The sequence below is a fragment of the Nerophis ophidion genome, linkage group LG06 (genome assembly GCF_033978795.1).
Source record: "Nerophis ophidion isolate RoL-2023_Sa linkage group LG06, RoL_Noph_v1.0, whole genome shotgun sequence".
Lineage (NCBI taxonomy): Eukaryota > Metazoa > Chordata > Actinopteri > Syngnathiformes > Syngnathidae > Nerophis > Nerophis ophidion.
This window is the reverse complement of record NC_084616.1, coordinates 53,931,578-53,945,289: the sequence shown is the minus strand read 5'-3', so window position 1 is coordinate 53,945,289 and position 13,712 is coordinate 53,931,578.

The window sequence follows — 13,712 nt, the reverse complement described above, 5'->3', positions numbered from 1 at the left end:
GTTTTATGAAGTGTTCCTGTGCCCATGTGGTGATATCCTTTACACACTAATGTTGGTTTTTGATGGAGTACCGCCTGAGGGATCAAAGGTCCGTAATATCATCGCTTACGTGCAGTGATTTCTCCAGATTCTCTGAACCTTTTGATGATTTTACGGACCGTAGATGGTAAAATCCCTAAATTCCTTGCAATAGCTCGTTGAGAAATGTTGTTCTAAAACTGTTCGACAATTTGCTTACAAAGTGGTGACCCTCGCCCCATCCTTGTTTGTAAAATTACTTAGCATTTCACGGAAGCTGCTTGTTTACCCAATCATGGCACCCACCTATTCCCAATTAGCTTGCACACCTGTGGGATGTTCCAAATAAGTGTTAGATGAGCATTCCTCAACTTTATTAGTATTTATTGCCACCTTTCCCAACTTCTTTGTCACGTGTTACTGGCATCAAATTCTAAAGTTAATGATTATTTGCAACAACAAAAAAAATGTTAATATTTACATCTGACACAATTTCCCAACTCATATGGAAATGGGGTTTGTATACGACTTTGGACTATTATTTTTGAAAATGGTTTTATCATGAAAAGCACACACCTGCAGCAGCTGATATCCATCCATCCATCCATTTCCTACCGCGTGTCCCTTTTTTTAGGGTTGCGGGGGGTGCTGGAGCTTATTTCAGCTGCATTCAGGCGGAAGGCGGCGTACACCCTGGACAAGTCGCCACCTCATTGCAGGGCCAACACAGCTAGACAGACAACATTCCCATTCCCATTCACACACTAGGGCCAATTTAGTGTTGCCAATCATATGTGCAACCCAATTGCTGTTCAATTACTACATTATATTCTTATTTAATGATACATTAGTGCAAATAAGCATGAAGACAATAACTATACGGTTTGAGTGGAGATCTGTTTTGTCAATAAAGTACAATTGAAATGTTGCCAGTCATGTAAATACAACACAAATAGTTCACCTCTCTTTTCTGTTTGTCAAAGTAACTTTAAGATGGATAAAAGTTGGACACCGCTGGTCTAGAGTCTTTGTTAATGTTTAAAATCTGCCATGTTCAGAATTTAAAAGGAAGACACAAAAATCAAGAACAATCTTTAAATATAATAAATATATAGTAAGTGTAACCAATTTAGGCCATTTGAGAACTTTGTTTCAACTGGTGTATCTGCCCAGACATGAAACCCCTATCAAACTCCACAAGTTACTGTCACCCCATTCCCCGTTGTTGGGCATGGTTTCTGGTTGCAACAAGCACCTTCCTGGTCTCTTCTTGCTTCTTGTTAAATATAACTTCATGTATTCTGTTATTTTGTTGTTGTTTGTGTGGCTGTTGTGCAACCACTGTTACCAAGATCCCCAGAAATAAACTGGTGATGTGCAATACCACTGATTTTTATTTTAATCTTCGATACCGAGTAATAGTTGGACTGTTATCGGCAATACCAATCCAATACTTTGTACAAATATTCCTAATATGTCCGGTAACATTTTGAAAAAGTACCTCAAGTGTTGCTACTCATGGGAGAGAGCCTTCAAACAAAATCAAATCGAAACAAATGATGGCTTTATTCTGCACTGAATGTGTTATCAACATATATAGAGGTTATTTTGATGATTTGCTAAAATAAAGAAGATTGAATTCTGAAAACAGACATTTATTACCAATAAACATATTACATATAATTAAGACGAAACTTAGTGTCAGCCTTGTCTAATAGGTGACAAAGTGTACTATCATCAGTTATTACAATGTGTCCCAAGGAGTCATGTACGAACCAAAGCTCGAGTTTTGTTGGCCCACAACAAAAAACAAACAAAAAAAAATCAACAGCAAACATACAAAAAACAAGCGAAAAGACCCAATGTAAGGAGAAAAGGCTGGCATTTTGATTTAAACAAATACTATTAATACAATTTGTCACTTATAACACAATGCTGACACTAAGTTTTGAGATTTAATGTCTGTTCTTAGCATTTTCATATTTTTTCAAAACAGAAAAAGAAATGAAAATGTCACTTGCAAACTTTCTGTATTAATTTTGTAAACATTTTGTATAAAATGTTCAGCCATTTTTACATTACATTACATCTTTTTGGTCTCTTTTTTCTTACATTTTTACTGTTGTTTTTTTCCACCAGAAAACATGAGGGCTTTCATAATTCCAGCTGCTGGCCACAAATGGTCCCTGGGTCGCACTTTGGAAACTCCGGAACTAAAGTATCAAAAATATTCATATTTTGATTTGAGAATCGATATCAGAGCATGAAGAACTAATATCAGTGGTATTGATATTTTACTATTGATCCGCACATCAAATAATATAACAAACTATACCATTGACACCTCTAACTTGAGCTCTGTCTTGCATAAAGTACGGATTTGTTGAAATAAACAAGTTATAAGTGTTGCTATTCGCCAAAGCTAAATCGATGTCAATCCCAGAATGACATTTTGGTAAGAATAATTTTGGAGAGAAAATCAGAGCTCTGCACCAGTATATGAAGTTCCTGCAAAAAGACACTTGCTCTAAAGCAGGGGTCTCAAAATCAAATTGCCTGGGGGGCTTAGGAGGCAGAATCTGGGTGAGGCAGGGGCGCATCATGTCTTCCACAAGAAAAGCTTTGATTAAAAAAAAAAATTCCCCCCCACATGTCTTTATTTTTTAACACTAAATAAGATTTAAAAAAAAAACAGAAATAAACTAATTAAGAATGAATAAGAAATAGGTAAATACATGTTTGGCAATGAAGAATATATTTTTATTCCACTTGGTGTCACTGTTGTGTTTAGCCGACGTCTGGATGCATGGAGAACATCAGTTTCACAGTGGGTGTCATTTCCGCCTTTGCCTTTACCTTTTCAGCATTTTGTTTTTGCACTCAATGTGATTGGCAACACTAAATTGGCCCTTGTGTGTGAATGTGAGTGTGAATGTTGTCTGTCTATCCGTGTTGGCCCTGCGATGAGGTGGCGACTTGTCCAGGGTGTACCCCGCCTTCCGCCCGAATGCAGCTGAGATTGGCTCTAGCGACCCCCCGCCACCCCAAAAGGGACAAGCGGTAGAAAATGGATGGATGGATGTTCATGTCTTTCATGATTACATGAACACCATGGCATTTGTAGACGATACAAAGTAAAAAGGTGACTGCTCCCGGAGTGTAGGGTTGTAACGGTATACACAAATTTTGGTTCGGTACTTACCTCGGTTAAGAGGTCACGGTTCGGTTTATTTTCGGTACGGTAAGAAAACAACAAAATATACATTTGTTGGTTATTTATTTACCAAATTTGTAAACAATGGTTATATCCTTTTAACATTGGGAACACTATAATAATTTTGCCCACCTTAATCCACATTAAGCTGCCTCAAGTTGATGCTTGGACGAAATAAAAAGACACAACTTTTCTTCTACATAAAAAAGTGCAACATTAAACAGTTTCAAGTCAACTCATCATGCTTAATTTATTACAGCATTGGAGAAGCCTGTAGTTCATTTTTTATTATGTAAATCTTATATTTGTATCAACATGTGATAGCAGGGACCCTGCCATTCAAAACTAGGCTGCCACATTACTAATGATTAATGTAACTATAGCTGAAAAATAGTACAATAGCAATAGGAGTTCATGTCGGCTTTATGATGCACTTACATTATTATATACACTATCAGAGACAGAAACTCTTCATTTAACATAATGTCCTTTTTTGCTGCTTCAACACACCTCAATCAACACACACACACGCACACACACACACACACACACACACACACACACACCGCAAAATGAGCTAACGTTACGATAAAAGTGATGTTTAGAAAGTAGTTGACTTGGAAGTGTTAACCTTGGGGAGAGACCGCTGCTCACCTGCTAAACGCCTATCTGCTCGACGCTGAAGCACTGACTACATACGCTCTGAATACGCACTGCTGATTGGCTTGTTACTGCTACGGTTGTAACCAATCAGATGGTCGTGGGGGCGGGACAATGCAGGGTGCCGTGTACAGACAGAGGCAGAACGGAGCGGAGGAGCTTGTTAAGACTTGCGGCTACTTCATATGTTCGTGTGGAACTCGTTCGGTACTCCTCTGCACCAAACCGGAACCCCCGTACCGAAACGGTTCAATACAAATACATGTACCATTACACCCCTACCGTAGTGTAATCCGCTGTGCTGTTGTTACTGGAAAAAGAAGTGGAAATGACATCATGATGTTGTTGTCCTATCTTACTGACAGGAAGCAGTGCGTCTTCCATAACAACGTGACCTCAGAGTATGTTTAGGTAACGTGCCAAGTTTTATAGGGTTCAGTTCTTGGCCCTGAACGCTTCAGCATCTATATGCTGCCGCAAGGTGACATTATCCGCAAATACGGTGTTAGATTTCACTGTTATGCTGATGACACACAACTGTAAAGCTGGCCAACACACCAGATTGTAGTCATCTGGAGGCGTGTCTACATGAAATCCAACAATGGATGTCCAGCAACTTTTTCCTTCTTTAACGCTAACAAAACAGAAATGCTGATTATGGGTCCTACAACACTTGACATTCAACAACCAAACAATTACACAAAGCAACTCGGTGAAGAATCTGGGTTTTATCTTCAACCAAACTCTCTTGTTTGAGTCACACATTAAAGGCCTACTGAAACCCACTACTACCCACCACGCAGTCTGATAGTTCATATATCAATGATGAAATATTAACATTGCAACACATGCCAATACGGCCTTATAGGTTTACTAAATTGCAATTTTTAATTTCCCGGGACTTTTTTCTTAAAGACGTCGCGTAATGATGACGTGTACGCATGATGTCACGGGCTGTTATGATTATGAGCGGTGCACACACACACAGCTAAATGTCGTCTGCTTTAAAGGCATAATTACACAGTATTTTGGACATCTGTGTTGCTGAATCTTTTGCAATTTGTTCAATTTATATTGGAGAAGTCAAAGTACAAAGATGGAGTTGGGAAGCTTTAGCCTTTAGCCACACAAACACACGGTGATTCCTTGTTTAAAATTCACGGAGGTGAAACTTTAGTATGGATCACAGCGGACATGGATACCCACTACATGTCAACCAGCAGGTTTCGGTGAGAAAATTGTGGTTAAAAAGTCGCCACTTACCGGATATCAGCTGAGCTTGTGTCGTCCGTATAGCTGCCGTCGACTTCCCTGAGACACTACGCGTCAACACCCGGCCGTGGACGTACACTTCCGAATATCAGGTACTGTTAAACTCACTAAAACACTAGCAACACAATAGAAAGATAAGGGATTTCCCAGAATTATCCTAGTAAATGTCTCTTAAAACATATGAATCCGTCTCAATGAAACACGATTGCAATTGTGTTTTTTTTTTACTTGTTTTTTTTATTTTATTTTTTCCAGTCCGTCGCTTTCAATATCCTCAAACACGAATCTTTCATCCTCGCTCAAATTAATGGGGAAAATGTCATTTTCTGGGTCTGAAAAGCTGTTTTTGTTGGAGGCTCCCATTAAAATCAATGTGAATATATGAGGAGCCCTCAACATGTGACGTCATATTCTGCGACTTCCGGTAGAGGCAGGGCTTTTCTCCAGTTGCGAACTTTATCGTGGATGTTCTCTACTAAATCCTTTCAGCAAAAATATGGCAATATCGCGAAATGATCAAGTATGACATAGAATGGACCTGCTATCCCCGTTTAAATAAGAAAATCTCATTTCAGTAGGCCTTTAAGAGTGTGACTAAAATAGCCTTCTTTCATCTCCGTAATGTCGCTAAAATCTGTCCAATTTTGTCCACCAGCGATGCTGAGATCATTATTCATGCCTTCTTTACATCCCGTTTAGTTTACTGTAACAATTTATTTTCGGGTCTCTCTATTTGTAGCTTTCCTACTATCTGCCAACAACAATAGGGCAGAGACTGTCAGGGATCTCTTTAGTACAGCAATGATTGAGCTTGGCTGGCCAATTCATACCAGAACTGATCATGGAGGGGAAAATATACAGATTTGGGAGGACATAAGAACGTGCAGAGGTGAAACGTCCATGTTGACTGGAAGCTTTGTACATAATCAGCAAACCAAATAAATCAAAGGGGACTTGAACAGAAACTGTAGTAACGTGTTTGCACCTATTTTCTATGAGTTGCAATCAATTGGAATCTTGGATGTTGACAATGAGTCAGATTTATTTTGTCTTCATTTCGTGTACATTCCCAGGATCAATCACACATGAAGGAAACTTCAGATTGTCCCACTGGACAGACAACTTCTGTTATTCAACTATCCTGAGGCTGCAACTCAGGAAAGAACAGTGCACCCAGTCTCAACATATCATGTGCCTTACTTATTTTGCCCACTTAACCAACAGGAGTTGCAAGAAATGGTTATTACTGTAAACCCTCTCGGATGGAGACACAATCATAGAAAACTTCTTACAAACCCTGTTTCCACATGAGTTGGGAAATTGTGTTAGATGTAAATATAAACAGAATACAATATTTTGCAAATACATTTCAACATATATTCAGTTGAATATGCTACAAAGACATTATCGTTGATGTTAAAACTGATAAACATGTTTTTTGTGCAAATAATCATTAACTTTAGAATTTGATCCAGCAACACGTGACAAAGAAGTTGGGAAAGGTGGCAATAAATACTGATAAAGTTGAGGAATGCTCATCAAACACTTATTTGGAACATCCCACAGGTGTGCAGGCTAATTGGGAACAGGTGGGTGCCATGATTGGGTATAAAAACAGCTTCCATGAAATGCTAAGTCATTCACAAACAAGGATGGGGCGAGGGTCACCAATTTGTAAGCAAATTGTCAAACAGTTTTAGAACAACATTTCTCAATGAGCTACTGCAAGGAATTTAGATATGTTACCATCTACGGTCCGTAAAATCATCAAAAGGTTCAGAGAATCTGGAGAAATAACTGCACGTAAGCGATGATATTACGGACCTTTGATCCCTCAAGCGGTACTGCATCAAAAACCGACATCAGTGTATGAAGGATATCACCACATGGGCTCAGGAACACTTCATAAAACCACTGTCAGTAACTACAGTTGGTCGCTACTTCTGTAAGTGCAAGTTAAAACTCTACTATGCAAAGCGAAAGCCATTTATCAACAACACCCAGGAATACCGCCGACCTCATCGACGGTGGACTGATGCAAAGTGGAAAAGTGTTCTGAGGTCTGACGAGTCCACATTTCAAATTATAATTGGAAACTGTGGATGTGGTGTCCTTCGGAACAAAGAGGAAAATAACCATCCGGATTGTTATAGGCGCAAAGTTCAAAAGCCAGCATCTGTGATGATATGAGGGTGTATTAGTGCCCAAGGCATGGGTAACTTACACATCTGTAAAGGCACCATTAATGCTGAATGGTCCATACAGGTTTTGGAGCAACATATGTTGTCATCCAAGCAACGTTATCATGGACGGCCCTGCTTATTTCAGCAAAACAATGCCAAGTCATGTGTTACAACAGCGTGGCTGCGTAGTAAAAGAGTGTGGGTACTTTCCTGGCCCGCCGGCAGTCCAGACATGTCTCCCATCAAAAATGTGTGGTGCGTAAAATACGACAACAAGACCCAGGACTGTTGAACAACTTAAGCTGTACATCAAGCAAGAATGTTAAAGAATTCCACTTTCAAAGCTTCAACAATTAGTTTCCTCAGTTCCCAAACGTTTATTGAGTGTTAAAAGAAAATGTCATGTAACACAGTGGGGAACATGCCCATTCCCAACTACTTTGGCATGTGTTGCAGCCATGAAATTCGAAGTTAATTATTATTTACAAAAAAAAAAAAAGGTTCATGAGTTTGAACATCAAATATCTTGTTTTTGTAGTGCATTCAATTGAATATGGGTTGAAAAGGATTTGGCATATCATTGTATTGCTTTTGTATTTACATCTAACACAATTTCCAAACTCATATGGAAACGGGGTTTGTATTTTGCCAAGGCATTGCCAGAAAAGACAACGGGAGAGGACATTTTTTGGGTCACATCGGAATATCTTGAACAAGGAGGACTTAAGTGGGAAAACTGTACGAGTGTCTGCACTGATGGAGCTGCAGCCATGGTCGGGCGCACCAAAGGCTTTGTAAGCAGAGTGAGGTAAAGAAATCCAGATGTGATTGTTACGCACTGTTTCTTACACCGTGAGGCCCTCGTGGCCAAGGTTTTACCAGCAGAGCTAGCCCCTGTGATGAATGAATTGTAAATGATTTACTATAAGTTCTGTCTGTTTATCACATCTCAATTGGAGTGTTCAGATTGTGATTAAAGACTTTTTGTCTCTCATAAAAGACTAGGTACGCTAAGAAAGCTGTCCAATCTAGTCTTGAGCATGAACTGCAGAAGTCGGCTCGGATGAGAGACGAAACATCCTTAAACACAATCTGGGCAGTCCGGTTGCGATCCATCAAATGCCGATAAAATGTCCTGGATGCATGAAAATATTCAGACACGTCTGTAACTCTTGAACTCATGCTAATAAAGGCAGTGGACAAGAAAGTTGTAATGTCAAACAGTAGTGTTGTACATTTAACAAATGCTGTTCTGTTAATACCTTGAGACAACAATGGCCATAATGCACTGAAAATGGCCCCGTTCATGAGAGCTACCAGACAATGGTAGTCAAATTCATCATCTGACGGATTCTTTCGGTTTACAAAAATCTGGAGCTCATTGGAGCATGTGTGAGCAATTGGAATGTGTTTAGGACAAGGAAGAAATCCGATCGCAGGAACTTTGCGGCTTCCTGTAGTAAAGGCGAAGATGTGTTCAGGATTCAGGATCCGAATAAATACTTGCTCTTCCTCAGTGATGGTCCAAGCATAAAGACGTTCACCGACTTCTTTCTCTACAAGGATGAAAAAGATACAAAACACAGGAAATATGGATATTACAAATACAAACTGAATTACATTATCTCTTAATTTTATCAAAGTGTATGTCACAGATAAAAAAAACCACAAAAAAGTATACTTTATATGCACTGATTCACATTTGTTCACCTTCGATCTGATTACCTGATTTTGGATTTGACCAATACTGATAATATTTCAATACTAGAGCTCAGTTTGCTTTAATATTATTAACCATTACAGGCAGTATTATGAACAGATGTATTATACATGTATGTCCCAAAAGGCAACTTGAGGTAAGTATGTTAACAGAATTTTTTTTTTTAATTTGACAAATATTCCACTTTAAGGTTTTCAAATAGGCTGTCAAAATTTACTCATTTCAAAGAAGATTTCTTCTCTTTACTTGACACTTCTATACCACTACCTCTTTCAAAATGAAATACAAATGAAGTTTACTTGTTGGTAGAGCCAAAATTGTATTTATTTTTTATTTGTATTTGTATATTTATGTATGTTTTGGAAATGTTGGCACGTTAGATTTTAAATCTCTGCTTGATGGGATACGCCCCATCCCTAGTTTACAATTTGTACTTAAGTACCTAATTATTTTTAAGTGCCTTTATGATTTTAAAATACATTTTACAAATGTGAACTAATTGTAACTGTCTTCAACATAGCCAGGGACATTTTATAAAAAATACCCCAAAACAAAAGAATATTCTAGTAAGATAGCACATGTTTTACACCAGGAGTCACCAACTTTTTTGAAACCAAGAGCTACTTCTTGGGTACTGATTAATGCAAAGGGCTACCAGTTTGATACACACTTAAATGAATTGCCACAAATAGCCAATTTGCTCAATTTACCTTAACTCTATGTTATTATTAATAATTAATAACATTTATCTTTGTGGAAACACTGATCATCTTAATGATTTCTCATAATAAATATATATAGAAACAGATAAATATATATATATATTAAAAAAAGGTATTTGTTGCGATCCGTGACTCGGCTCTTCACATATTATTGTTTATTTTTCCATCTTTGTTCTCATTCTCCGTTTGATCCGTTTATTTCCCGTTTAGTCCATCACCATGGTTACTTATTAGTTTCAGCTGCTACTCCCGGTTCCTGCACACCTGTTCTCTGTTAATCACCTTCCCTTTATAAGCCAGCCTCTTCTGTTTATTCTTTCTGGGACTCTAGCTTGCTTTCACGCAACGTTACGACTGTATGTATTTTCTCGCTAGCTCATATGCTAAGCCACTTGCTATTTCTTAGCTCTCATGCTAATTCTATTTGTTTTACATGTTGTGCCTTCATGCCAAGTGTTAGTCTGTTTGTACTTCCTAGCTCACACGCTAGCATCTTTTGTTTGCCTTTTGCGTAGCTTCAGTGTTTTTTTGTTTCATAGCTCCTTTTGTTATTCAAATAAATATTTAAACATTACCTTTGCTGAGTTATCGTTCTACGCATCCTCGAGGGAATCAACCCGGCAGCATCATGCCACATGGGCGTAACAGTATTTCTGTCTGTCATTCTGTCGTACATTTTTTTCCCTTCTACGGAAGGTTTTTTGTAGAAAATAAATGATGAAAAAGGAGAGGAGCCAGATGAGGTGGTTCGGGCATCTGGTCAGGATGCCACCCGAACGCCTCCCTAGGGAGGTATTTAGGGCACGTCCAACCGGTAGGAGGCCACGGGGAAGACCCAGGACACGTTGGGAAGACTATGTCTCCCGGCTGGCCTGGGAACGCCTCGGGATCCCCTGGGAAGAGCTAGACGAAGTGGCTGGGGAAAGGGAAGTCTGGGTTTCCCTGCTTAGGTTGTTGCCCCCGCGACCCGACCTCGGATAAGCGGAAGAAGATGGATGGATGAAAATGATGACAAAAATACTTAATTGAACGGTTTAAAAGAGGAGAAAACACAAAAAAAATGAAAATTAAGTTTTGAAACATAGTTTATCTTCAATTTCGACTCTTTAAAATTCAAAACTTAACCGAAAAAAATGAAGGGAAAAACTAGCTAATTCAAATCTTTCTGAAAAAAATTAAAAAATAATTTATGGAACATCATTAGTAATTTTTCCTGATTAAGATTATTTTTAGAATTTTGATGACATGTTTTAAATAGGTTAAAATCTAATCTGCACTTTGTTAAAATATACAGCAAATTGGACCAAACTATATTTCTAACAAAGACGAATAATTATTTCTTCTAGATTTTCCAGAACAAAAATGTTAAAAGGAATTCAAAAGACTTTGAAATAAGATTTACATTTGATTCTACAGATTTTCTAGATTTGCCAGAATCATTTTTTTGAATTTTAATCATAAAAAGTTAGAAGAAATATTTCACAAATATTATTTGTTGAAAAAACAGAAGCTAAAATGAAGAATTAAATCAAAATGTATTTATTATTCTTTACAATAAAATAAAATAAAATACTTGAACATTGATTTAAATTGTCAGGAAAGAAGAGGAAGGAATTTAAAAGGTAAAAAGGTATATGTGTTTAAAAATTCTAAAATCATTTTTAAGGTTGTATTTTTTCTCTAAAATTGTCTTTCTGAAAGTTGTAAGAAGCAAAGTAAAAAAAGAAATGAATTCATTTAAACAAGTGAATACCATCCATCCATCCATCCATCATCTTCCGCTTATCCGAGGTCGGGTCGCGGGGGCAACAGCCTAAGCAGGGAAACCCAGACTTCCCTCTCCCCAGCCACTTCGTCTAGCTCTTCCCGGGGGATCCCGAGGTCTTCCCAGGCCAGCCGGGAGACATAGTCTTCCCAACGTGTCCTGGGTCTTCCCCGTGGCCTCCTACCGGTTGGACGTGCCCTAAACACCTCCCTAGGGAGGCGTTCGGGTGGCATCCTGACCAGATGCCCGAACCACCTCATCTGGCTCCTCTCGATGTGAAGGAGCAGCAGCTTTACTTTGAGTCTCTCCCGGATGGCAGAGCTTCTCACCCTATCTCTAAGGGAGAGCCCCGCCACACGGCGGAGGAAACTCCTTTCGGCCGCTTGTACCCGTGATCTTATCCTTTCGGTCATGACCCAAAGCTCATGACCATAGGTGAGGATGGGAACGTAGATCGACCGGTAAATTGAGAGCTTTGCCTTCCGGCTCAGCTCCTTCTTCACCACAACGGATCGGTACAACGTCCGCATTACTGAAGACGCCGCACCGATCCGCCTGTCGATCTCACGATCCACTCTTCCCTCACTCGTGAACAAGACTCCTAGGTATTTGAACTCCTCCACTTGGGGCAGGGTCTCCTCCCCAACCCGGAGATGGCATTCCACCCTTTTCCGGGCGAGAACCATGGACTCGGACTTGGAGGTGCTGATTCTCATTCCGGTCGCTTCACACTCGGCTGCGAACCGATCCAGCGAGAACTGAAGATCCCGGTCAGATGAAGCCATCAGGACCACATCATCTGCAAAAAGCAGAGACCTAATCCTGCGGTTACCAAACCGGAACCCCTCAACGCCTTGACTGCGCCTAGAAATTCTGTCCATAAAAGTTATGAACAGAATCGGTGACAAAGGACAGCCTTGGCGGAGTCCAACCCTCACTGGAAATGTGTTCGACTTACTGCCGGCAATGCGGACCAAGCTCTGGCACTGATCGTACAGAGAACGGACCGCCACAATAAGACAGTCCGATACCCCATACTCTCTGAGCACTCCCCACAGGACTTCCCGAGGGACACGGTCGAATGCCTTCTCCAAGTCCACAAAGCACATGTAGACTGGTTGGGCAAACTCCCATGCACCCTCAAGAATCCTGCCGAGAGTATAGAGCTGGTCCACAGTTCCACGACCAGGACGAAAACCACACTGTTCCTCCTGAATCCGAGGTTCGACTATCCGGCGTAGCCTCCTCTCCAGTACACCTGAATAAACCTTACCGGGAAGGCTGAGGAGTGTGATCCCACGATAGTTGGAACACACCCTCCGCTCCCCCTTCTTAAAGAGAGGAACCACCACCTCGGTCTGCCAATCCAGAGGTACCGCCCCCGATATCCACGCAATGCTGCAAAGTCTTGTCAACCAAGACAGCCCCACAGCATCCAGAGCCTTAAGGAACTCCGGGCGGATCTCGTCCACCCCTGGGGCCTTGCCACCGAGGAGCTTTTTAACTGCCTCAGCGACCTCAGCCCCAGAAATAAGAGAGTCCACCACAGATTCCCCAGGCACTGCTTCCTCATAGGAAGACGTGTTGGTGGGATTGAGGAGGTCTTCGAAGTATTCCTTCCACCTATCCACAACATTCGCAGTTGAGGTCAGCAGAACACCATCCGCACCATACACGGTGTTGATAGTGCACTGCTTCCCCTTCCTGAGGCGGTGTATGGTGGTCCAGAATCGCTTCGAAGCCGTCCGGAAGTCGTTTTCCATGGCTTCCCCGAACTCCTCCCATGTCCGAGTTTTTGCCTCCGCGACCGCTGGAGCTGCACACCGCTTGGCCTGTCGGTACCTGTCCACTTCCTCCGGAATCCTATGAGCCAAAAGGACCCGATAGGACTCCTTCTTCAGCTTGACAGCATCCCTCACCGCTGGTGTCCACCAAGGGGTTTTAGGATTGCCGCCCCGACAGGCACCAACTACCTTGCGGCCACAGCTCTGATCTGCCGCCTCGACAATAGAGGTGCGGAACATGGTCCACTCGGACTCAATGTCCAGCACCTCCCTCGTGACATGTTCAAAGTTCTTCCGGAGGTGGGAATTGAAACTTTGTCTGACAGGAGACTCAGCGAGATATTCCCAGCAGGCCCTCACAATGCGTTTGGGCC